This window comes from Macrobrachium rosenbergii, chromosome 31 (assembly GCF_040412425.1).
Source record: "Macrobrachium rosenbergii isolate ZJJX-2024 chromosome 31, ASM4041242v1, whole genome shotgun sequence".
In the NCBI taxonomy this organism is placed as follows: domain Eukaryota; kingdom Metazoa; phylum Arthropoda; class Malacostraca; order Decapoda; family Palaemonidae; genus Macrobrachium; species Macrobrachium rosenbergii.
Window position 1 is genome coordinate 24382884 of NC_089771.1, and position 25655 is coordinate 24408538.

The 25655-nt window shown below is 35.0% G+C and overlaps 1 long non-coding RNA gene across 4 annotated transcripts; it reads left to right on the forward strand.

Annotated features, from left to right (window-relative positions):
• Positions 1-19702: 19702 nt before the first annotated feature.
• LOC136855418 (uncharacterized) lies at positions 19703-24345 on the forward strand. 4 transcript variants are annotated; one of them, XR_010858025.1, is made up of 4 exons: positions 19703-20137; positions 22388-22602; positions 23306-23487; positions 24152-24345. It is a non-coding gene; the product is annotated as an uncharacterized lncRNA (long non-coding RNA). The 4 variants fall into 4 exon arrangements; XR_010858028.1 differs by having other exon boundaries at positions 19703-20005; XR_010858026.1 differs by lacking the exon at positions 22388-22602 and having other exon boundaries at positions 19716-20137.
• Positions 24346-25655: the final 1310 nt, after the last annotated feature.

The following is a 25655-nucleotide window of genomic DNA, read 5'->3' on the forward strand; positions in this document are numbered from 1 at the left end:
ACAGGAATCAAACTGAAACTTCTGAATGTTGTTGAACTCACTACAAGTAATGATTGATTAACAAAAACAAAAGCTGAGCGGAAAATCTTGAGGCTTCCTGAACATTCCTGTGACCCGAAACAACCCGAACAAGCAACATATGTTTAATCACTATGTAGCTATGTAGGCAAACCGTCGATAGCTTCCAACCACCTCCACGGGTGAGACGAAGGTGGAGTTGTTTCATTAGTCGTTTGGGGAACCAGCAGGAGGCCTAGGCCCTTCCTTATCTCCTCCAGGAAGAATGAATAAAATGTAAATGAAGTGGCGATAGGCCTAGGGATAAGGGCCCAAGCAAGGGTGTGGGGAGGAGGGGGGATGGGAAGAGGAGGCCTCACTGGTAAGATGAATAACCTGCCGTAGGAAAGCAACAGAAGGATGCCTCCTTCTTCTTTCTTTGCCTTATAGGACGTTCAGGGGACGCCCTTCGCCGCTATTCGTCTTTGTCGATGGGTAAAAGGAGGGAGAGAGAGAGAGAATTCCTTCGCCTCTCTCTCTCTCTCTCTCTCTCTCTCTCTCTCTCTCTCTCTATATATATATATATATATATATATATATATATATATATATATATATATATATATATATATATTTAAATATATATATGTATGTATGTATATATATATATGTGTGTGTGTATATATATATATATATATATATATATTATATATATATATATATATATATATATATATATATATATATATATATATATAATTTATTGCACCATACCTATGGCAGGCTTCTGTGAAAGTATCTGCAATAACTTTCACCTTTAGAAAGTTACAAAACAGATCATTGAATAATATTTTCTTGTAGCACTCTTCGCCTAAGACACTTTCGAATAAGCGAAACCCTAACAATTTAATTTAGAATAGAATTTTTGGCCAGATGCCAAGCGCTTTGACCCATGAGGTCATTCAACGCTGAAATGGAAATTAACAGTAAGGTCTGAAAGGTGTAACAGGAGCAAAAACTAGCTGTTGCACTCTGATGAAAGAAAGAATATGAACGGAGGTACAGTAAAAGGAATGAAAGAGGTTGCAGCTAGGGGCCGAAGGGACGATGCAAAGGCCTTTAAGTGATGCCTACAGTGCACCATGTGAGGTGCACTGACGGCACTAACCCCCCTACGGGGAAAACCCTAAGAGAAGTTGATCTGAAGTAGATCTGTGCCTAAACTACTTATAAGTACAACTCTTCTATGAAGCTTATCAATTGTTGTACCCGAGTAGCCAAGGGCCGCGTACTTGGTAATTTTGACACTGTTTGTACCTTAAAGTTTCCCTTTCATATTTTCCAAAGCATTACAAAATTATACAATACTATTAAAACTAGGCATTTACTCATAACCAAATAGAAAAAGCCTTTATGTCAAGACAATAATAAACATATATCATCTTATTAAACCTCTAATTATTATTATTATTATTATTATTATTATTATTATTATTATTATTATTATTATTATTATTATTATTATTATTATTATTATTATTATTATTATTATTATTATTATTATTCAGAAGATAAACCCCTGTTCATATAGAACGAGCCTACAAAAGAGGCCACTGACTTGAAGTTCAAGCTTCCAAAGAAAATGGTGTTCATTGGAAAGAAGTTACAGAAGATAACAGGAAATACAGAAAGAAGAGATCAGCTAATAGAAAAGAAAAATAAAAGATAAAATAATGAATTAATAGATAGATAGATAGACAGAGATACAAATAAATTATCAAAATACAAGGTGAATTATTTTAAGCGAGCAAATCTTCAAACTTCAATTTCTTATATGTGTATTGTAAAAAGTACTGTTTTTCTTATCAGTAGCCGCCTGTGTACTAAAATCCGATAAAGCTGCACTATCAGTGTTCTTATCGCTACAATTGTTGGGTACTAAATTCCGTCCCAATATTTTGACAGAGCTTTTAAGCCGTTCGCAAGTGTCTAAACAGCAAGTGATTTCTTTTCTTTTTTCCGTGTAGCCAGTACGTAACAAGTAAAAAATGCGCCGAAGTTTCTTCGGCGCAATCGAGTTTTCTGTATAGCGTATAAGCAAGGCCACCGAAAATAGATCTATCTTTCGGTGGTCTCGGTATAATGCTGTATGAGCCGCGGTCCATAAAACTTTCAGCCACGGCCCGATGGTGGCCTGTTCTATAGCGTTGCCAGACGCGCGATCATTGCTAATTTTAACCTTAAATCAAATCAAAACTACTGAGGCTAGAAGGCTGTAATTTGGTATGTTTGATGATTTTAGGGTGGGTGATCAACATACCAATATGTAGCCCTCTAGCCTCAGTAGTTTTTAAGATCTGAGGGCGGACAGAAAAAAAGTGCGGACGGACAGACAAAGCCGGCACAATAGTTTTCTTTTACAGAAAATAAAAATGATTTCGGATTGAAGTTGATTCTGTATAGAGCAAATAGAAAAAAATTAATTTGAGTTTTCAGTCAAACAGTGAAAAATTTAGTAACTTGTGCATAAAAATCATTTTAAACTTAAGTTAATTCTGTAAGGAGCCAACAGAATAAAAAACTGATTTGACTAGTAGTCAAAAAGTGGACCATTCAGTGCAAATTTCGACATGAAATAATAATTCTTTAAAGTCAGATACATATATAATTATTCTTTATATCTCGGGACTTACATTCATTATAATAATTTTTGAATGAGTTCCATCACTACTCTTTTTAAATACATCAAATTACTGATTTCATAATAACACACCAGTAAGTTGAATCTATAAATATAATGCTAATATGTTAAAAATGTTAAAAAAAGTACCATTAACGATAAGAACTAACGATTAACAAATACCCTGCCCATTTTGGTAATTATAATAATATCCTTTTCATCTGAGTACTTTTTCTATTCCATGTATATTTCAAAACCCACTCATCCCATTTTCTTAGCCTCTCTTAGCACTGGATGGGAAAGAGAGCTATTATTTAGACGAACTCTTACTTTTAACAAAAGTGGTCTGTGGAATTTTGATTGCATTTTGTTATACAAGTGAAGAACAGTTTTTATTTTATAATAACCAACTTCCTTCCAGTCTTTGGCCTGGGTTTGTGTCATATAATATCCAGTGGTTCAATTTCATATCTGTTAATCTGCCCATTCAGTTTTAGTTGTCTGTAAAAGAAAACTATTGCGCCGGCTTTGTCTGTCGGTTCGCACTTTATTCTGTCCGCACTTTTTCCTGTCCGCACTTTTTCTGTCCGCCCTCAGATCTCAAAAGCTACTGAGGCTAGAGGGCTGCAAATTGGTATGCCAATCATCCACCCTCCAATCATCAAACGTACCAAATTGCAGCCCTCTGGCCTCAGTAGTTTTTGTTTTATTTAAGGTTAAACTTAGCCATAATCGTGCTTCTGGCAACGGTATAGGATAGGCCACCACCGGCCCGAAGTTAAAGCTTCATGGGCCGCGGCTCAAACAGCAGTATACCGAGACCACCGAAAGATAGATCTATTTTCGGTGGCCTCGATTATATGCTGTAGCCGCTGTACAGAAAACTCGATTGCTCTGAAGAAACTTGGGCGCATTTTTTACTTGTTTACTTTTGATAAAAATTACTAATTCCCAATTGACAAGTAACAGCACTGTCTAGCAACTTCCTACCTTATATATAAGGTACACAGAGACGTAAAAATAATGATAGCAATTTTAGCATATGATCTTTACCTTAACTGGAGTATTTCTAGCAAGGTAACTTCGCATTGGACTCCGAACATTAAGCTTTATGTCACTGTAATGATAAAGAAATATAGCCAGATAATGCGACTGATAAGTTTCTCTCAATACGCAAAAATAAAAGAGTTTTTTTTTCACTGAGATTGCAAGACTCGGTAAACACGGAAGAATATCATGAGATATATAATAATGCTCTTTGAAAACGTTGCGTCTGTTGTCTTTGAAAGAGTTTTGTTGATGCTGGAGACGATAATTCATTAAATGGATCAATCTAATACCTTTAAACAAAAAAAAAAATGTCAGGAAAAACCACAAAGAATACAATAAATTATTGCAATACATCATACAAAATGTATACGACACAATAAAATCATACAAACAAATATGCTTATGCAAAATACGGTGGATGATGAACACGTGAAGAGGAATTGGGAAGAGAAGAAGAAGAAGAGAGAGAGAGAGAGAGAAACAAGTGAGTAACAAGCCGAGAAATCAGCTGATTGCCGTGTGGTTGGAAGTCTCATTGGCCGGTCACTGCCCTTCGGGATGTCAACAAAAACAAAACAATCTGCATTCACCAACAGCAACTCTCCTTCGTGACAGAATTAACATCACATCAATCAATTAACTCCTGTCAAGGAGACCGGGCTAGGAGGGAAACTGAGTACAGGAATACAGTTTAGGATTCAGTCTCTAGGATACTGCCATACTGGAGACATTTGGCAGCCGACAGCGGCAGGAGAAGCATAGGGATTCGACCTTCAGCTCTGAGTACCGGCATACTGCAAGGCGGCATTTCCTACCCCGCAAGATTTAGTATACCTACCCCTACTCCCCCACCCTCCCAAGGCTAAACCTTCCAAGACCACCCCTTCCTGTGACATCCCATCTCCCCCCAACCCCAATCCCCGCCCCCTCCCTCCGCCCCCCAACACACACACACAATAACCACCCTGCTCCGTGCCATGTTGCTAAGCCACTTGTTCGCCATCAGCTGACTACTGGTCCATTATTTGCTCCCGTTTCTCGAGGGCAATTTTGTCTTATTTACTCTGCATCTCTGTTGTGCTGTTCTCTCTCGAACCTGTTTTATTTGTTGTGCCTTAACATGTGTGAGGATATTGCTTTTACTCTCTCTCTCTCTCTCTCTCTCTCTCTCTCTCTCTCTCTCTCTCTCTCTCTCTCTCTCACACACACACACAAGGGGGGAAACTCATTATAGGAAATTTCTATATACTTCCTTTGCTGTGGGGTTAAAACACTAACGGTTTTCGTAGCTAAGACAAGAATACTTTTCAGTATATATACATATATATAGTATGTATATATATATTATGAATATACATATGTATATATGTGTATATATATATATGTATACTACATATATATATAACATACGTATATACATGCATGTATGTGTGTATACTAACAATACTCCAGTCAACAACAAACGTGAAGGACTTGACATTAATGTTGCCCAACTGTTTGAAACACCAAATCTCTACTGTAATATACCAAGAAACAATAAAGCCCCCTCTCTCTCTCTCTCTCTCTCTCTCTCTCTCTCTCTCTCTCTCTCTCTCTCTCTCTCTCTCTCTCTCTCTCAAAGCAGCACCTACAAAGCCTCCGGTAAATCTAACATTAATCAACTTACTATCGATCTTCCTGTATCAAGGTGCAAATGACATTTCCAAGACAGCGTCACTTCAAATATATGAGTACTTGACCCTTAGCACCTAACTCTGTACCCAAATAATAATGCGACTTATATACGCGTCTGCAAGTCAAATGATCACATCAGATGACAGGATCGATGCATTCTGAGAGAGAGAGACAGACAGACAGACAGACAGATATTACAGTACTTTCTACTGAGTTCCTCATTATTTTGTATAATGTTTATTTTGGATTTTTAATGAAATATATGGTGTGATTGATGCATCCTGACAGAGAGAGAGAGAGAGAGAGAGAGATACTACAGTACTTTCTACTGAGTTCCTCAGTATTTTGTATAATAATGATTCTTTTGGATTTTTAATTAAATATATGGCGCGATTGATGCATCCTGAGAGAGAGAGAGAGAGAGAGAGAGAGAGAGAGACAGAGACAGAGACAGAGAGATAGAAAGTACAATTCTTTTCACTAAATTCCTTGGTGTGTTGTATAATGTTTATCTTGGTTTGAAGTGAAATATGTGGCATGACTGATGCATCTTAAACTAGTCTGAGAGAGAGAGAGAGAGAGAGAGAGAGAGAGAGAGAGAGAGAGAGAGAGAGAGAGAGAGAGAGAGAGAGGGGAGAGAAAGTACAGTACTTTTCACTTAGTTCCTTGGTATGTTGTATAATGTTTATTTTTCTTTTTTTAATGAGATATGTGGCATGACTGATGCATCCCGAACTATAGTAGTCTGAGAGAGAGAGAGAGAGAGAGAGAGAGAGAGAGAGAGAGAGAGAGAGAGAGAGTACACTGTACTTTCTATTATGTCCCTCGTGGTTTTGCAACTTACTCTATTTTGAGTTTTTGATAAAACATATGGAATAAGTATTTTAGAAAACTGATAATAGAGATGACAGTGCTTGGAAATGTACCGATATAAATTATTTATTTATGAGAAATTATTTCCCGGAGGAAAAGGTACTTAAATGAGATTAAAATAAATTATAATTAAATCATAAATTAATGTTGAACAAGTTTTTTTATTCTATCTACTTTATATAGTATTAATAATAATAATAATAATAATAATAATAATAATAATAATAATAATAATAATATGAAATTTATAATTAACAAGTTTCTTGGACTCTTTATTTACTCTATATAATAATAATAATAATAATAATAATAATAATAATAATAATAATAATAATAATAATAATAATAATAATAATAATAATATTAATTATTAAAAGGACAGCTTTATTATTATGCAATTTATCTTATATAGTGTCTTTTCTATCTTCCTTATGATTCGCTTTTCAGGCTCAGCGATGTTAGTCAGCAACTGGCCGATATTTGCTGACTAACATCGCTGAGCCTGAAAAGCGAATCATAAGGAAGATAGAAAAGACACTATATAAGATAAATTCACATAATACAGCCAACCTTTTAATAAGACCTGTTTAAAAGAGGGTCTACTCCCTTCATAATAATAATAATAATAATAATAATAATAATGCAAATCTTCTTCACAATCCCGTGAATATGTTTATAAAATACAAAATCCACATTTATGTAAAGTAATGTATTTACAAATGATAAAATAAATTCTTTCCCTGCTCAGCTCCCTTCTTCAGCTAGAAATGACAGTCTTGGTTATATAATAATAATAATAATAATAATAATAATAATAATAATACAACATACAACTCACCCAGCAACCAAAATATTATCACAAAATAAAAATAAAAAAAAACACACACATCGATAATAAGTACTCTTTTTCCCCACCTTCCATCACGTACAGTATAAAAGTACAGAATCTTATCGATCACATTTACTGCGCAATTCTTCTTTATCAGTCCCCGGAGATGCGTGAATGATTGACATCTGTGTAAGGTTAATGACTTCCACGGGTTTGGTGATATCTTTCGGAAAAATTGTTTGTTGGTGTTTTTTTTGGGGGGGGAGGGGGCGGGATTGGGTGGGGGGAGAGTGATGAGTTCTTGAGGTAGTGTATTGTTGGTTGTGTGGTTGAGGAAGTGGTTGGTACGTGTATGTGTGTATGTGTATATGGATATGTATATGTAAAAAAAAAATATATATATATATATATATACTGTATATATATGTGTGTGTATGTGTGTATTTACATAATGTATATATACACACACACATATATATATATATATATATATATATATATATATATATATATATATATATATATATATATATATATATATATATATATATATATATATATATATATATATATATATATATATATATATATAAATATATATATATATATATATATATATATATATATATATATATATATACTTGTGTTTGTGTGTGCGTGTGATAATCCCACGAAAACAAAGCCCATTTGTAAAAATAGCATTTCCTTCTACGTAACAATATTACTGACATTACTGACAAAAACTTTGAATGTTGACATTATTCAATGTCAACCCTTTTCCTCCATTACTTGGCTGGCCAACCTCTCTAACTATATGCTGTTCCATTCTCAGTGAATGAAGGAAAATTCTTCAGGCCACACTAAGAGAACTGATAAATGATCCCATGGACTGGCTGAACTATCTCAGAATGTGATAAAAATAATAAAGAGTTCGAGGACGATAAATTTGAGTTAATTGGAACGAAGAGTTGATTATTTTTTGGTTGATAAATATGCTAGATGATGAGTCTAAAGATTAATGAGATAATATTTAGTAGGTTCTGCGGTACTTCAGACGATCATAATAATAATAATAATAATAATAATAATAATAATAATAATAATAATAATAATAATAATAATAATAATTTTATTATTATTATTATTATTATTATTATTATTATTATTATTATTATTATTCAAATTACGAAATATAAGCAATAATAATAATAAAATACGAATAAAAGTTTATTTCTTATTATTATCTTTATTTTTATTATTATTATTGTTATTGTTATTATTATTATTATTATTATTATTATTCGAAACTTGAAGTATAAACAACAACAATAATAATAATAATAATAATAATAATAATAATAATAATAAGAGACTTTGATGCCCGGTCGCAGGAAACGAACCCGCGTCACCACAATCACGAGGAGGTGACGTTGCCGACCTGACCACGAATAATAATAATAATGATATAAAAATAATAATAATAAAAACAGGAACTTAAAAATAAATCACAAAAAAAACTCTTGTCAATTTAATGATGACCAAAACGGAGAATGAACATCAAGTTTGGGAGATAAGACAACCGCGTCACCTTAAATGGTTCTGGGCATTATCTGGACACGAGAAACTGCCCAGATTGGCAGATATTGTCCTAACTTGGGCAAGATAATGAGGTTTGGAGAGAGAGAGAGAGAGAGAAAAGGGAGGGAGAGAAAGTAATTTCAATTTCGTGCTCTTATTAATTCTCATTGTAGATCAACTTCATGGATTTTGCAGAGTTATAATTAAAGTTCTCATTGTAGATCAAAATCAACTTCATGGATTTTGGAGAGTTATAATGAAAGAGAGAGAAAAAGAATTTTCAATTGATGAGTCTCATTGTAAATCAATATCATGGATTTTGGACGGTTATAATGAGAGAGAGAGAGAGAGGGGGAGAGAAGTAATTTCAAACTGAAGACTATTAAGTCTCATTGTAAATCAACTTCATCGGTTTTGGACGATTATAATGAGAGACAGACAGACAGAGAGGTGATTTTATTTTTAACTTGAAATAACAACAAAAATTTTTTAAACAATAAAAAAATTATATTTTACCTTCGATGCTTAAGATTTTTTTCTACTTTACCAATGAGGTGCTTAACGTACCCAACGCCCGTAAGGACGGTCCGCGGTCCTTGAACATGTCCTTGTTTTAGTGAGAGCATTATAGAGGGCATTGCTTGAGTGCGCATGGTGAAGGGACTATTCATGTCACAGAGATAATTATATATAAAAAATAGTTTGAATTTTTAAACCGGGCAGTTTCTTTCATTTGCTAATCTCTCATCTCATGAATATGTAAATGCTGAAGTTATCTAGGCCTAAACATGTGTCTTGGGAGAGAGAGAGAGAGAGAGAGAGAGAGAGAGAGAGAGAGAAAAGATATTTTTTTAACTCAAATGGTTTGATATGCCTCTCGTTAAAAATCAAAGTGGTCTGAGAGAGAGAGAGAGAGAGAGAGAGAGAGAGATATCTTTCTTTACTTAACCTGAGCTGATATACACCTCGTTAAAAAACAAAGCCGTCTGAAAGAGAGAGAGAGAACATCTTTCTAAACCCAACCTGCTCTGATACAACCCTCGTTAAAATCAAAGCCCTCTGAGAGAGAGAGAGAGAGAGAGAGAGAGAGAGAGAGAGAGAGAGAGAGAGAGAGAATATCTTTCTTAGCTCAACCTGCTCTGATATACCCCTCGTAGAAAATCGAATAATTTCCTCCCTTCTGTCTACAAGACGCCACATAAACACAAGATTCTTGATGAATAAAAGCCTATTCTTTACAATAATTAAACATTATTGGGTATAAAAACCTCAGGGGGGAAGACATAGCATCTCAAAGTCAAAGGTAAGGGTAATCAGAGCGGAGAGGAGTTCCCTAGGGGCTAAGCTTATACCCTGGAGCCACTTACCAAACACGTGAATTTCAGTCGTCTTCGGATTAAGTAGGTCGAAATGATAACTTATGTGATTAGTGGATATCTTATCTGTTCTAAATATGCACTGGATGCTGATATGAATAAATAATGTTAATGATTACTGAACGCATTTTTGTTTGAAGTTTAACCTTCTAGAAGCTGGGTTTCATTCAAGTTTGGAAGAGCAGTAGCTATAATTGGCTTGCCTTACATAGCTACAGTTTTATATATGTTCCTTCATAAGTTATAATATTGTACTGAGTTTTGAAATATAACTGGATGCACGAATTCCCAAATGACCTTCAGCAACAGACGAAAAAGTGTCTCACAGAACATTATTAAATCTTCAGTTTTAACTGTTCATCCACCCAAAAAAATTAGGTCAAATTTGAATTCTAAGGGTTTGGTGATAATTCAGTTTTCATACGAGAAGTACTGGTCACTGCAGTTAACCTTGGCATTTGATAGGGCTAAACTACAACCCATCTTTTACCAATTTTTTTTTTACCTCAATAACTAAAACATAGCTTATAGTTTGCACTAAATGGGTTTATTGTATAGATTCACATTCTTATTATATTCTTAAAATGGTCTTCATCAGCTTTAAAAACTTCACTATCACCAATGCTTTGTGGTCTGAAATGTAAGAGAGCTCGCCTCTGACAGCTGATTTATTCCATTAAGACATTATGTCGTAAAAATGTTCATAGAGAGAGAGAGAGAGAGAGAGGGAGGGAGAGAGAGAAGATAATTGAAAATTAAGCCTAACAACGTTAAAAAAAATGGAAGAAATCACACATTCATGTCCAGATCTGCACAGGAATGTGGACCCGACGACCGAAAGCCTAATGGTCTCTTCGTTGGCCCGGTGCTGCTCCATTCTCAACCCAAAATTTCGTTGGCGCCTGTGGGTTGGTTACCCTTCGGACAAAAATGTCAGATTTACTAAAAGTTTCGCAAAATAATCTCGATCGAATTTCAAAATCTAATCAACTCTTTCATGGGGTATTGTTCTGGTCACAACAACAACAAAAATTTAGTGAAATCTCTCAATTACTCATGAAAAGAATGTTTGGGCCTAGGAGGTTTCAAGGTCTCAGTGACCCTGGCAGTTGTGACGCCATGTAATGCTCTAAATCAGATTCAGGATTTCACTGATATTCAGTAATAAGAGGAATATTACACTGATCCAGCATCCAATATTTCCTTGAAGTTCAGCCATATCTGTTGGACAGAGAGACAGGCAGTTCGACAGATTTATAGACAAGCAAATTAACTGAAAGACAAACAGATAGACAGACAGGCGTATGAAAGCTATAACTTCCCAACTTCCAAGTGAATGTAGAGAAATATTTGTGATTTATTGAAAGAATGTACTTGTGTTCAGATCTACTGAATTCATTTGACTTGAATGAAACAAATAACTAAGACTAAGCAAAATGGTCTGTTCTGTTAAGGCAAGAATAATCAGAAAAACAAACCATATAATTCATTCTCATGCAGCAACTTCAGGAAAACTTCAAGCAACTTCACTGATCTAACTCTTCCCTAAGGCTCTGCTGAAACGTTTCAAATATTTAAGACCCAAAGGTTGCTGAAACGTCTCAAACATTTATGACCCAAAGGTTCCGTTGAAACATCTCAAATATATAAGACCCAAAGACTTGGCTGAAACATCGCAAATATTTAAGACCCAGAAAATGCTGAAACATTTCAAATGTTTAAGACCAAAAGACTCTGCTGAAACATCAAATATTTAAGATCCAAAGATTCTGCTGAAAAATTTTAGAAATTTTAGACCCAAAGACTCCACATTTGAGGTCCCTCACCATCTGGAAAACAAGTCATTATATCTTCATTGGTAACGAAGCACACGGCAGAGAGAGAGAGAGAGAGAGAGAGAGAGAGAGAGAGGGGGCATGAGACAAACCATTCAGTGTCTGTGAGGGAAAAGAAAGCAGTGTCTGACTGACTGATCAAGCGCTCGCCACGTGAAACTTCAGGCCAAACAGAATCTGGGACCCTGTCTGGGCCTCCAGGAGGCAGACACCAGTTCCTTTCTACACACCAGCAAGAAGGAGGTTCATAGTCACCGTTCTCATGTATTATGGAGTTGGTCCTGTTCCCATGCGTCTTTTATATTAGGGTTATCTTGGTCTGGGCCTATTGGATCTTTCGTTTAGATGTTCGTGAGTTTTCGTCTGTCTGGATTGTCGTACAGGTACGCGAAAGCTAACGAACGCTGACGAACTTGATCAGATTTCCCATATCATCAAAACTAGAAAGTTTACAGCAATATTTAGTTAAAGCTCTCATGTACATTAGCTCGAATTCTACCAAGAGCGAAGCCTCATTCTGTAAATAAAATTAAGAAAGAATTAAGCAGAATTTAGGTAAGACGCACTTCAGACACTCAGGCTGTAGAAGATACTAAATTACCACGAATTCTGCCAACTTCGAAGCATCATTTCGTAAATAATCTGAAGAGAGAAGTAAAGATGTACCGCCCCAGACACCCAAGTTGTTAAAAATACCAAAATAGAATCAAGGAATAAAAGGTCATTAGCATTCTGGTGTCACACAGGAGAGAAGGAGGAGAAGAAGGAGAACGTTTGCTTATTCCAAACACAGACATATTCTTCTTCTTTATTTGGCGTCTGGAGACCAGCTAGGCTTAAGGTGATGGGGCAACGTTGAACTCTCCTGTGATTGGCTGGAGGCCAGTGACGTCACGGGTCGTACGACTTCTTGTCTTGTGTTTATCTCCCCTACCCCACCTTGCCCAGAGTCAGTCACTCTCTCTCTCTCTCTCTCTCTCTCTCTCTTAGTCAGTCAAACAAGAGAAAGGTTGTTTATCATGTGTAATTCTATTTACAAAACAGACAAAATTTAGTTATTTGTAATATGTGAGAGTCTCTCTCTCTCTCTCTCTCTCTCTCTCTCTCTCTCTCTCTCTCTCTCTCTCAACACAAAATATTGTTATATGCAATATATACGAGACACAAATGGCCTGTGTAACATAATTCAGTTTGCAAAATAGAAAGAAAATGAGATTAATTTGTATTTTCTCATTATCGTCTGGCCCTGTGAATGATATTTTGAGATATTCTTATTTAAGTAAATCAAGTTACAGCCACAAATTCTGATACAATGAACTTTCACCCGATTCTCCAGATCATCAAGTACCTGAACTATTATGGCAATATTTACTTAATAAATTATGGAAATTGTTTATATGATTCTATGAACAAACACCTGTTCAAATAGCTTGCGGAGAGGATGGACAGTTTCTGTAAAAAATGTCAATTCCCGAGATGCCATGTGCTATGACCTCTCTCTCTCTCTCTCTCTCTCTCTCTCTCTCTCTCTCTCTCTCTCTCTCTCACACACACACACACACACAAGATGTGTATAAAACAATTCTACAGACAAGAAAGAGGAGAGTAAACTTGTGAAGTCACGAGGGGATTTTTCAGAGATTTACTGCCTCTACGGTTCACAGAAGTAATCCCCAAGGATTTCGGGCACCTGGTGTCGCCTGTGTTACAGAGAGAGAGAGAGAGAGATCTGTATCTGGCATGCACATCTTCAAGAGAACAAGGACTGACCCTGTTGGGTTACAATGATGCTCGGTTAGCAACGAAGAAAGAAGCAAGTAGGTATGCCCCATTCTGTCGTCGACTTATAGTAGCTTTAATCTGTGTAAGACTGTCTTCATGATCTCGGCTTCTGTCTCCACTGACTGACTGACTGACTGGTTCTTCAGCCTTCCTTTTTTATGGTCCTTCTTGTCAAATGCTGTACAGTGTTTGAAGTGATTTTTAGCAACAATAAAATCAAACTTCACAGCATCTTTGAAATTTGCGGGTCTGGAACCTGAATTATGGAGGTGCTAAGAATCAAATCAGCTTAAATACTTGCCTTTGAACCTTGAAGAACAAAATTAAGATTCTGTAATAAGAGGAATTATGAAAGGAAGAAGTTACAGAAATTTCTGTATCATTTTGTAACCTTGCGTAATGCTAGTTCATCTAAAACTTATAACACTGGTAAATTTGCTTTCTTCTGATGCCATAAAACATTTGATAGATGGAAATAACCCCAATATGATTTAATATATAACATTTCTGTTAAAATGTGAAGTTATTTTTTATAATGTTTTATCAGAATTCTCCTGTTTACTATATAAACAAAATCTTTAAAATCATTGTATGGCCCAAACTTTGCCCAAAAAGTACAGAAGTCAACAGCAGTTTAAGGAAATTGGTTTGTAGGCAGCTAAGGATCTGAGGGTCATTCACTGAAAGTATATAAAAATTAATGTATATGTTAATGAACAGAACAGTATCCAGCCACGAACTATGTAAACAGTTATCCAAATCAGTGCAAATCAGAACCCAGTACTACTCATTTCCCATATAGATAATTCATCACACACAGATGTGCCTCGTTACTCCCCACCAATCTTTAATGAACTTGGCACAAAGCCACTACTGTTGAAATTGCAGTGAGGGGGACTGCAACAGTGAGGAATGTGGAGGTATATTTAAGTGGTAAAAAGGTTAGACAATGGGAGGAGATGGATAAGATTATATTGAGGTGGGTTGATCATATGGTGAGAATTGGGGACGAGAGATTGGTGAAGGGAAGGTCTGAAAGTGCTGTATAGGTGGATATTCAAGAGACACTGAAATTGAATGTCAAACTTACTCTCTAATCTATATAAATGAGATCGTGACCCCTGTCAACCTACAGCATTATTGACTAAGAAATTTCCTGACAGATCACACAAATCTAATTTTTCTTATCACAGTAGTTGTTAGATTTAAGTTGCCTCCTTCTTTCAGATGCTCTTGTGAAAACAGAACTATAAACAACATCACTTTTGGGGTATACTGTTCCCTATTTTTCATGCAAAATAATTTTGGTCACGCTTTTGATAGGTCTAGTCCCTTGCAACAGGAAAAAAACCTCCAAGTTTCAGGACAAGAAGATGCATGCAGTGCATTACTCGAAGTCTAGGCTTTCCTTCGTATCTTATTACTTCAATTTGCTGTGAGTTTTATCTTTGCTACGACTAAAATGTGGAACAGTTTGCCTACTGCAGTTGTGGAATCTCCTGACCTCCATATTTTTAAACAAGGATTAAATTCATTCCTGCTTTATGCTGCTGACGTCAGCTGAATTCAGGTGTATCGTTGTTATTTTCTGTTCCCTCTATTTATTTATAACTCTCTCTCTCTCTCTCTCTCTCTCTCTCTCTCTCTCTCTCTCTCTCTCTCTCTCTCTCTCTCTCTCTCTCTCTCTCTCTCTCTCTCTCTCTCTAAGTAAATTTCCCCTCTGGAGGCCTCTTTGGTTTATAGGCTGTTGACTCAGCTGAATATTTAAAGAAAGAGAGAAAGAACGACTATTGGAAATTAGACCATACACCATGTCCATCTAGTTTTGTCCATAAACACTATTATATCTTTCAGTAATCTCCATCTTATTTTCAGGACGAGTCTTTCTTATATAAAACGAATTCTTTTAAAAGCTCTTATGTTTCAGCTTCTATAAGAAACTCCATAAGTTCATTGACGACCCTCTCTGCCAGAGCTTATTATTGTATCATTAACAACATTTGTAAGTATTTCCGGTTGTAGAGATTTTTATAGTCTTGGCAGCTTATTATTGAAAGGCGAAAAAAGCTTTCATTCATTAGTTTATCTCTCATTAAAATCATCTTTATACTTCTGTTTCTTTAACATGCACATTAATTCTGATATCTTCAAAATATAGTCCTGTTTATAATCATTTATGATAGGATTCGGTCTCACGAGGAAACACTTTACGTCTAAAATCGGTAAATTATAGAACAAGAACTAAAAATTAATGAGAACAGAGTCATTCTGAATAAAACAATAAGAGATAAATGAAGTAGCATTTACAAAAGACTTGCGACAATGCCAACGTATTCCAGGAAGTATAAATATATTGGTTTACCATGAAATACAATCAGATACGTTTTCTTTTAGTTAAATATAACGAATAAAATAATTTTAAGACATACTCATCTATATGGATTGAACGCTTCAATACTGTTCAATTATTCATTGTTCAGTATATGTTGTTGATTATGCTTGCAAAAGACCTATGATAAGATGTTAAACTACCCTCCTCAATAACTGCCTTTTGAATGGAATAAAACGTATCGACAATTTGGAAACCTTGGCTCTAGGCCTATAGTCCTCAGATCAGAACTCGAATTCTTTCAATAGATATGCCTATCCTTTGCGTCTTATTCTATCATTAATAGCCTAACATTCGTAAACATTTCCTAAAACTCTCAAGGCACTACTTTTTAAAAGAATAAAACGTATCAACAATTTGAAAACCTCGGCCACAGGCCTATAGTCCTAAGATCAAAATTCTAACTCTATGATTAGATAATCCTAGGATATACCTTATACCTTATTTTATCATTAAAAACATTTGTAAACAATTCCTAAATCTCAAACAACCGACTTTTAAATGGAATAAAACGTACAGACACTTTGAAAACCCTAACTAAGCCCATAGGCCCATGAAAAAAATTCAAACTCATTAAATAGGCCTATGCCTTATTGTATCATTAATAACATTCTTGAACACCCCTTAATGTTACGTAAATATTTCCTAAGGGATTTTAGTGATACTTCTGTATAAAGTATAGTGGGAAATCCTTATAGGTAATTTGGGATGGTTAGACTATTTCTCAAATAGTGTGTCTTGAGAGGTGATAGTGAAAGGACCCTCTCCTGGGACTGAAAGGTAAGACGGATTATTATTATTATTATTATTATTATTATTATTATTATTATTATTATTATTATTATTATTATTATTATTATTATTATTATTATTATTATTATTGTTGTTGTTGTTGTTGTTGTTGTTATTATTATTATTATTATTATTATTATTATTATTATTATTATTATTATTATATAAAATTACCTTATATCATTTTAAGGACGTTCTGATCATCAAAAAAGGATGCAATTTTTAAATAATAATATTAATAATATTTCTACCGTCATATATGACAGTTCACCTGCTGGTTGGTTGACTGTTGTGGGTTGTAGTTAAGGTACAGCCGGGCATAGGCTAGTAGCTTTATCTAATATTGAAGAAAGAGAGTGAGGAAGACTATAATGGTTTAGTTATTGTCAGTCATTAGTGTTTATCATATAATATGTTGCAGTTGACAGCTGCTGACTGTCATACAAACAACTTAATAAAATTAAACTTAGAAATTGTGATGGACAGCTCTGTAGTTTATACGGATGATATTATTATTATTATTATTATTATTATTATTATTATTATTATTATTATTATTATTATTATTATTATTATTATTATTATTATTATTATTAGAGATATATATAAAATCTTTTCAGCAACATGAAGGTAAATCATTGCCTTTACAAAAACCACTTAAATAAATGTGAATGAAAAATAATACTGAGAGAATATTGTATTTCAACTTTTAAAGAAATATTTATCTAAATTATGTCTTAAGACAGCCAAATGTTACTCATTAAACAAAGTTGCGAAACATCTACATTCATTCAAACTCTTCCACTATATTTAATCCTTTTTCTGTTTCTTTTTTTTTTTACAATATTTACACAAGGAATGTGGCTGCATACCCCATACCTCCAGCCATTTGGTGACTTTCTCCCTGAACAAAGCAACAAGGATGCTATTATTTTCCTCTCCCAGAATCCCACAGCAGTGTAAAGAGTAATTCTCTTTGATCCCAGGCAGAAAGGCTCATTCAGAGTAACTTTCCCTCACCAAGGGACCAAAAACACCTTATTAGGCACTCCTCTACCCTGAAGTACATTACATATATATCCCCAAGCCACTGACACTTTCTATGGGTGAGGATTGCTGGCCGTAAACACTCCCTCATCCTCACATATATTCTGATATATATTTTGATAGTCTCCTTAGATAAGAACCAGACTCAGTGCTGCTTAATCTTGTTGATTTACGTATGTATGTATTTATGTGTTTATGTGTGTGTACATTAAAACACTTTTGCCTCATCTCATTGTTATATTTGATGAAAGTTCATAAAAAGACTTAATGAAATTTATATATTTTCGTATGTCAAACGTTCGTATTTTCATCTTCGGTAATTCGTCTGCTTTGTTTGTGTTACCAAAACGGTCAATTCTAAAGTTCTTATATATAATTAAATTTGTAGTAAAATATGGTATTTTTGGCAAACAAATAAGTGTATCTTAATGTAATTTTATGTTTATAATGATATATTATCAATATATTATTTGTAAAATTATTTTGGAGACAATAAAGACAATAGTCCTTCTGTGAAAATGACCACCTGACAAGTTAGTTCAGACGAAATTTTTAAAAGGAAACAGGCCTAAAATGAATAAACGGCAATGAAGTAAAACCTTTAAAAGACATAAATAAACCAATTTTCACTTATCAATCAAGAATTTGATATATTATAGCTTTAATCTGTCTTAGATTGTATTGTTTTAGCACTAAAGTGTCATATTTCAAAGGCCTTTACATTGTATGGCTCTAAAAGTTGCCAGATATCATTTTACATAATTATTAAACAAATTTCATTAGCTTTTATTAACTGATATTCATGGCACGCGAATTATTATCTATTTAATCTTTAATACTGCATATGAAACAGAGAGAAATTATGCATAACACTCATAATAATAGAGTATATTTTAGGCGTTTGGAGTTGCTAGTTATTATATTATTATTTAAAGGAAAGCTGTTAAATTATCTAGTTCTGACTCATTTGCGTGCTGATAGACTCAGTAAATAACTTTTTAGAAATATTAATTTTTCATTTATTGTAATTTTATCTATTTTTAAACGACTATTTTAATGTTTACGTATTTATTTATTAGCCCTGTTTCCCATCTTGAATGAAGTCTGCAGATTGGTTTACAGAACGACTTTACAAAAGTTCCTCCAAAAAATAAAATTTCAGTAAACTTTAGCATTTTAAAAGATAATCATTTATTAATACTTATTCTAAACCAATGTGATGCCTCTTCATAGGCTATATCATTTTTTAAAATATTATCTTGTGTTTAACTTTTCACTTTGAGTCAACTCTTCGAATTCGTCTGCATTCTTATTTTACCAGACATTGATAGGAAAGTACCTTTGAAGTATCTCAATCTTAAGTAAATTACACCATTACTAAAACATAATACTAAATAAAAAATAAAAAAATTTCATTAATTTAAATATTAAATTTAATGCATTGATAAGAAATGTTTATTTCCGAAAATTTTAAGCTTAAACAATAGTTATGTATTTCAGAAATCCTAAATGATAAAAGTTGCTAATCATATTTTTAAATATCATTTAATTTAGCGCATTTTGAAATTATAAAGAATATCCTTTAGAATAAAAGAAAATAAGGCTTAATTCTTAATCTATATTTCATATCACCTTGATGAAATCTCTCATATATTACGATAAATCGAAGAATACAGTTCCTTAGTCAAAAAAGTTGCTAGATATTATTTATTTCTCCTTTTTTGTTATTTTATAGTTAAAATAACTGCCAATAGATGTCCATAGCGGCGTCGGCCAGATTTGTCGTAAGGGTAACGAGCCTAAAAATAAATACGAAAAGGTTAAGAAACCAAATAAATTAGATAATGAATAACTCAAATATTACTGAATTGAGTTATGTATTGGTCTAATTATATTAAATCTTGTATGTAAATATTTCTGTGTAAGGCGTTTTTAAATTAGGTTCGTTATCCCTTTAGAAGGCCAAGAGGCTGTTAGACTGATGAAGTCTCTCTCTCAGAATTCATCCATATTTCGCCGTTATTTAAGGGTTTTTAGAGATGTGTCATAAACAGTCAACGTGCGAATATGTACTGAACCTAGACAAGTATGGTTATGATAAGTGTAAGTGTTGTGTACTGTTATTTTTGGCTGTAAATAACCCAGCCGGCTCTCTGAAGCTCTAGAGGCAAGACAATATGGCTGCTGTTGATATGGCAGAGTTTTACTTGAAACACATGGAAATTTAATAAACGGGTAATCCACGTTATTTATGCCATCATATTGAGTTATAACGATCGGGTTGACCTTGTTGAGACTGTTGTATGGCTTGGCACCTGGGTTTACTAATGCCAGATTAAAGTCTAGTTAGATAGTCCTTTTGTTGTGGCCTTGTCGCCACCGGTAGTGTATCATAATCAAAAGTTAAGTGTCCGGGAACTATATGTAATTCTGACGGAGGAAATATATTAAAATAGCAGGCGTTCAAAATGTGATTGGGGCTGATTTCAAGGTGATGGTCCTTAAACTGGAGGATGTAACTCAGCCTAGCAATAGGCCATGAAGCTAGTGTAGTAGGCCCATATAGTACATCGTGAATGAAATTGTGGTTACAGAGGTTATATTCAGCATTAGGAATTGTACTTTATTGGTCAGCTTGACCTCACTATTAGCTAGTATGCTTAGGCTAGGGGTAAAAGATTGCATGTACTTTAAACTTAACCATTTTGGGGTTTGGCAAGTAACCTAGTCTTATCCAGATGCAATACTATAATGGTAGCCCGTGGAAGTAATGCAAGTGAATAAGTTATATTTTAGTTAAATTCCTCCTGAGCCTCTGTAGGCTCATAGGGCAGGCGCCGATCTCCTGTTTCTTAGGCGGGCAGCCAGTTGGGGACAGGTCCCGGTTATTTTTCGTTAGACTTCAGCCACCTCCCGCTTTATAATTTATATTTTTCTTGGGTAAATCACATCAAAACAAAAATTTCTTCTCAATACATAACCTTCGCAAATGCCTGATAGCAGAGAAAAATAAGGACTTGTAAGGTAAGACAATACCCCCCCCCCTCCATAACTAATACGGCAAAATTGTAACCAGTAAACACCCCTAGTTTACGTTAGGTTGGTATTTTTAGGTTCTTTTACTACCTTATCATTTCCCGAGCCATTTTGCATGAAAAATCCAAAATGGTTTTTCATGCAAAACTGGCTAGGTGGCACCTTTGGAAATGGCTGGCTGGAGTCTTCCGAAAAATTACCCAGGTCCCAATGCCTATGACATGTGGCCAGTGTGTCGGAAGGCCCACAGTTTAACTCAGCCCGAGGGCTGGTACCCGTTCGCCTACTGAACCTCTCGAGTGAATAAATAGGTTCAAAAAAAGTGTGTTACTTTTTGACAGAGGTTTGGAATGGTGCCAGATTAGGGCATTGAAACTTGGAGTCATGTTGTGAAAAAACCCTGAAAGTGTCAAGGAAATATATCTTATTGCTTTAGGCTTGTTGTTAACATGTACATTGAAACAGTATGGTCTGTATGGGGTAAGATGTGGGACAAATAAGCTATTTTTTTAGCCCAGTACTAAAGTAAAAATTTTTTTCAGCAATGTAAATAATATAAAGGTTAGAGAAACCCACAAGATTCTTGTGTAAACAAGTTATACACAAGAATCTTGTGGGTTTCTCTTTCCATCTTCAGAAGAAAACTGAAAGAGTTTTTGTTTGGTTCAATATAAAGGTTAATAGGATGCAGGAAATTTCAACCTGGTCAGTTGTATGCCCAGTTTGACTTAGGCTAGGTCTTGCCCTAGACCTATAGGGCAATATGATTATTAGACTTTTGCTTTGACCCAAAGATATTCATTCATTCGATTTTCAACTCCCCCAGTGGAAGCATGCACTAAATTTGTCACCAGTATCTGTGATTGTTTAAATTTTGTTGCCATAGAGAAGCCAACTTTTTCCTAATTTAACGTCCTCACTCGAGGTCACTCTATCTTTAATTGGGGAAAGGCTTAGGCAGGGTTTGTTAGGCGACGCTTGAGCAGACAGATATTAGATTTATTCTAAGAATTAGAAAAAGTCTTCGTTTTGTTATTACATTAAACTCATAAATAATCCAAGTGACAAGTTTCATGTTGCGTGTTAGATTTTGTGGCTGGAGCCAGGAAGTTTTCAATAACAGTCAGTGACTGTAAGTCACTTTAGGTTACCTGCTTAAGGATTATCACATAGGCCTACACTGTATACTCCTCCCTTGTTGAGGAGTTTGGTTAGATTATTTAGAGGACTTGTATAGTTATTTGCAATTACCAGCCCCAAATTACAACCCCTCCAAAACTAACCTTTGAGAACTAGTAGTGAATTTTGTTTATGCAGTTATTTGTATTGTTTCATACACTGTTTATTTTACATGTCTGGTATATTTCCCCAATATCTTCTGACTTCTTATTTTGGGTTAGGATTAGAGAAAGCAAAGTGCGTGTGTTTAATTTCTCCCGTGTGCTGCAGGATTGCGCTTGTAGTATTGAACACCCAAGGAACTGGACAATGTTTTGTTTTAATATTGTCCATTAGTTGTGTAGAAAGCTACTCACCTGTAGAACTGGAGAGCCCAACATCGCCCTCAAAAGGGTTTGTCTCAGTGGATGTACAACCCATTGGCACTGAGGGCCAAATGAATAATCAGCAAGCTCCTTTTAAGGCCAAAAGTTGTGATTTGAAAGGTAAGAAATTTGTCCTGAATGGAGTTTCATTGCATTAAGGCAACTTTTCATTCAATGTTAAATGACTGTGGTGCAGGAATGGCCATTGCTTAATAACAAAATAGAGGTCCTTTGATTACAATTAAGGTTCTTTGGATCATACTATAACCTGCGTATAATGGTTGTCCACAATCATGAATGTAATTTCATGTTAGTTTGTGCTCAGGGGTCTTTACAAGGTGTGTTAGAGAGGCTGGCTGGAGTGCAAACTGGGTTCAGGATTAAATGCTTGGTGTTTTGAATAGGTAACTTCCTTGAAACAGAAAGAGGCTTTGCCCATTACTAACAGTTACTCTGCTTAGTTTAAGTGGTCTGTAAGGATTTCTGTATGCCACACCTTAACACTTAATGCTGAATATTACTTCTGAATTATTTCCAGTGTTTGAATATTACTTTGAATTATATTTCCAGTGTTGGGAAAAAAAAGATGTGATTAATGCTTGAGAATTGTCCTGATATATAGGGATACAATGTCTTAAAGAATGATAAAAATGGGTGTTTGAACTACTAACCTTTTATTATATTTTTTGGTTCAGACTACTGTAGATAAGATTGAGTAATCAAAACAAAAGTGTTTGGGGAATTTCACAATTTTTTATGATCGTAGTGTAAGAACATTTTCTAAATGCAATATTAAGATGATAATTTATTTAATTCATTTCAGAGTGATCTGCAAGAGAGGCAAATGTCTTGTACAGTGATCGCAGACAGCGTAGAGATGAAAAAAATTAGTTGGTGTTTGGATGCAAGCAAAATTCTGTCATTGATGCTGGCCCTTTAGAAGTATTATCATCGTCATCATAAAAGTTGTTCCTTACCCTCATCATTGGTTATTGCAATCGTAAGGTAAGTACAAGACTGAGCCACATTTGCCTCACCCAAAGGACCTTTGAAAAATTAGAATTGAAGTTGGATCAATAAGAGATTAAATGTTGATTAAAGACGGCCAGTCTAACAGGTAACCCAGAGCCTGTAAGCAGGTTAGGCCGTGGGGTTTAATGGGTCCAGTTGACCTGATTAATGAAATGAGAGAGGTGTTAGTTGTTAAGGATAGCAGATGACAGATTGAGAAATGTAAGGGTTCTTTCGTATGTGTAGTCCTTGCCTTTCCACAGATATGTAGTTCTGTTACTGTGTAAAGCAACTTTTTTTCTCTCTTGAATATGTAAATAATCAGTTCAAGAATATATTTGATGAAGTGACCTATTCAGATGGAATACGAAGTATTTGAGTCCCCACTGTCCTTGTAACACCCTCTTCCATCACTTGGAATGGTGGCCTTTCAGAATTGGTCACTTCACTCTTCCCTAACAAACTTCATGGTTATCTTTGTTTAATTTTCAACTCCTGGTTAAGAATGAGTCATTGAGAGGAGTTCTGTCAGAGGCTACAGAATATTTTAATGGTATCAGTAATAATAGAGATTCAGAATGCTGAGGACTTAAATTCTTTTGTAAGACTTCAGGTGACAGGTTGGTCTTTTTACTTAACTTTGCTCTCTCCTTTCCAGGTAATTTTGGCAGCATATGAAGTAGCGTCCTTATGAAACACCCTTCTGAGTCGAGAAGGGACTGCCCTCCAGTTCAAGATTAGATTAAAACAAATGGTTTAATAATTTTGTAAAGGTACCTACTCTGTGTGAGTAGTAAGTCTTTTAGACATCTTGCTCCATGTAATTTATATTTGAATAGGTATCCTAAAGATTGTAAACCTTTTTATTTTCTCTTGTGCCTTATGACTGACAAGGCAGGTGCTTGAATAGATTACAAAACTACCAAAAAGGCAAAGGTTTGCAGTGGATAGAATCTCTTAGCTGATTGAGTTCTCTGTCTTGCCTGTCATTTGTTTCTTCCATTTTACTCTCGTTTGCAGAGCACTATTGACTTCTTTTTTCTTTCTACACCATGCTCAACCATCAAAGGGCTCTGTAAGACGATGATATGCTTTCTGTTACGGGGAATCAACCTCCGAAAGCAAATTCAGGGACAGAAGTTGGTGTGTGCTGTTTGTGTGCTCTGAAAAATTCCCACATACAGAGCTGAGTGGTAAATTTTTTGCATGTCTTTCTAGAGTTTCTTTTATGTCATTAGTCAATGTAATATTTTCGAACATTCCTTTTTCTATCTCTGTTGTTTCCACTTTAACACATTTATATACCTCGAATTTTGTAAGTTGCTCCGTACTTTATTTTAGAGGCTTTCCTGTTGTTACACCTTTAAAACCTTTACTCTCAATTTTCCTTTCAGTGCTGATTGACCACGTAGGTCCCAGCACTTGGCATCAGACTTGACTTTCATGTTCCATACTTCATTTGAAGGTGCTGCTGTATGTATCTACCTTGAATATGGTTAGTGTTCTGTACTTTCCTTAAAGGTACTACCCTGTATAACACTGGAGTTGATTGCCTGTCTGCAGGAATTGGGTTTGGTACACAATGTAATATTACCTTAGTACTTTTCAGAAAGAGACTCTTGTTACCAGGTTTTGCTAAATAACTAGCAGTTGCCATTATCAGAGAGTGTCAGACTGGGAGCAGGTGCTGCCAAGTAGTGTGTGAGAATGACTGAATTAAGAGGAACTATCATATCCTTGGTAATAAATTTTCGGTCTTTGTTTATTATGCATCATTTGGTAGCCGTTTATGTTACCCATGCCATGGAGGCATGTTTCACTAGTCAGTGCCCTTTCAGCCTTAACTGTAAATGGTCTCACTCATTTTTGCTGTGTGTCATTTCGGGAATGTCCTTTAAGCATCAGTATAAAAAACAGGGAAGTTCCCTGGATACATAGTGCTCTCCTCTCACTTTGGCCTCCTTCCAGCTGCTCTTGGTTGCAACACTTCAAGAAGAAGGACTTTGACAGACTAGATAGGGAACTTCCCCCAACAGAGGGAGACTACAACTATCACTTTTAGGTAGTTTAAACAACCATTTTGTTTGTCTGCTCTGTAACTGAGCATTAGGCACAAGTCGAATTAAAAGTTTGTTTCCATGAAACAAAAGGCGCATTAAATT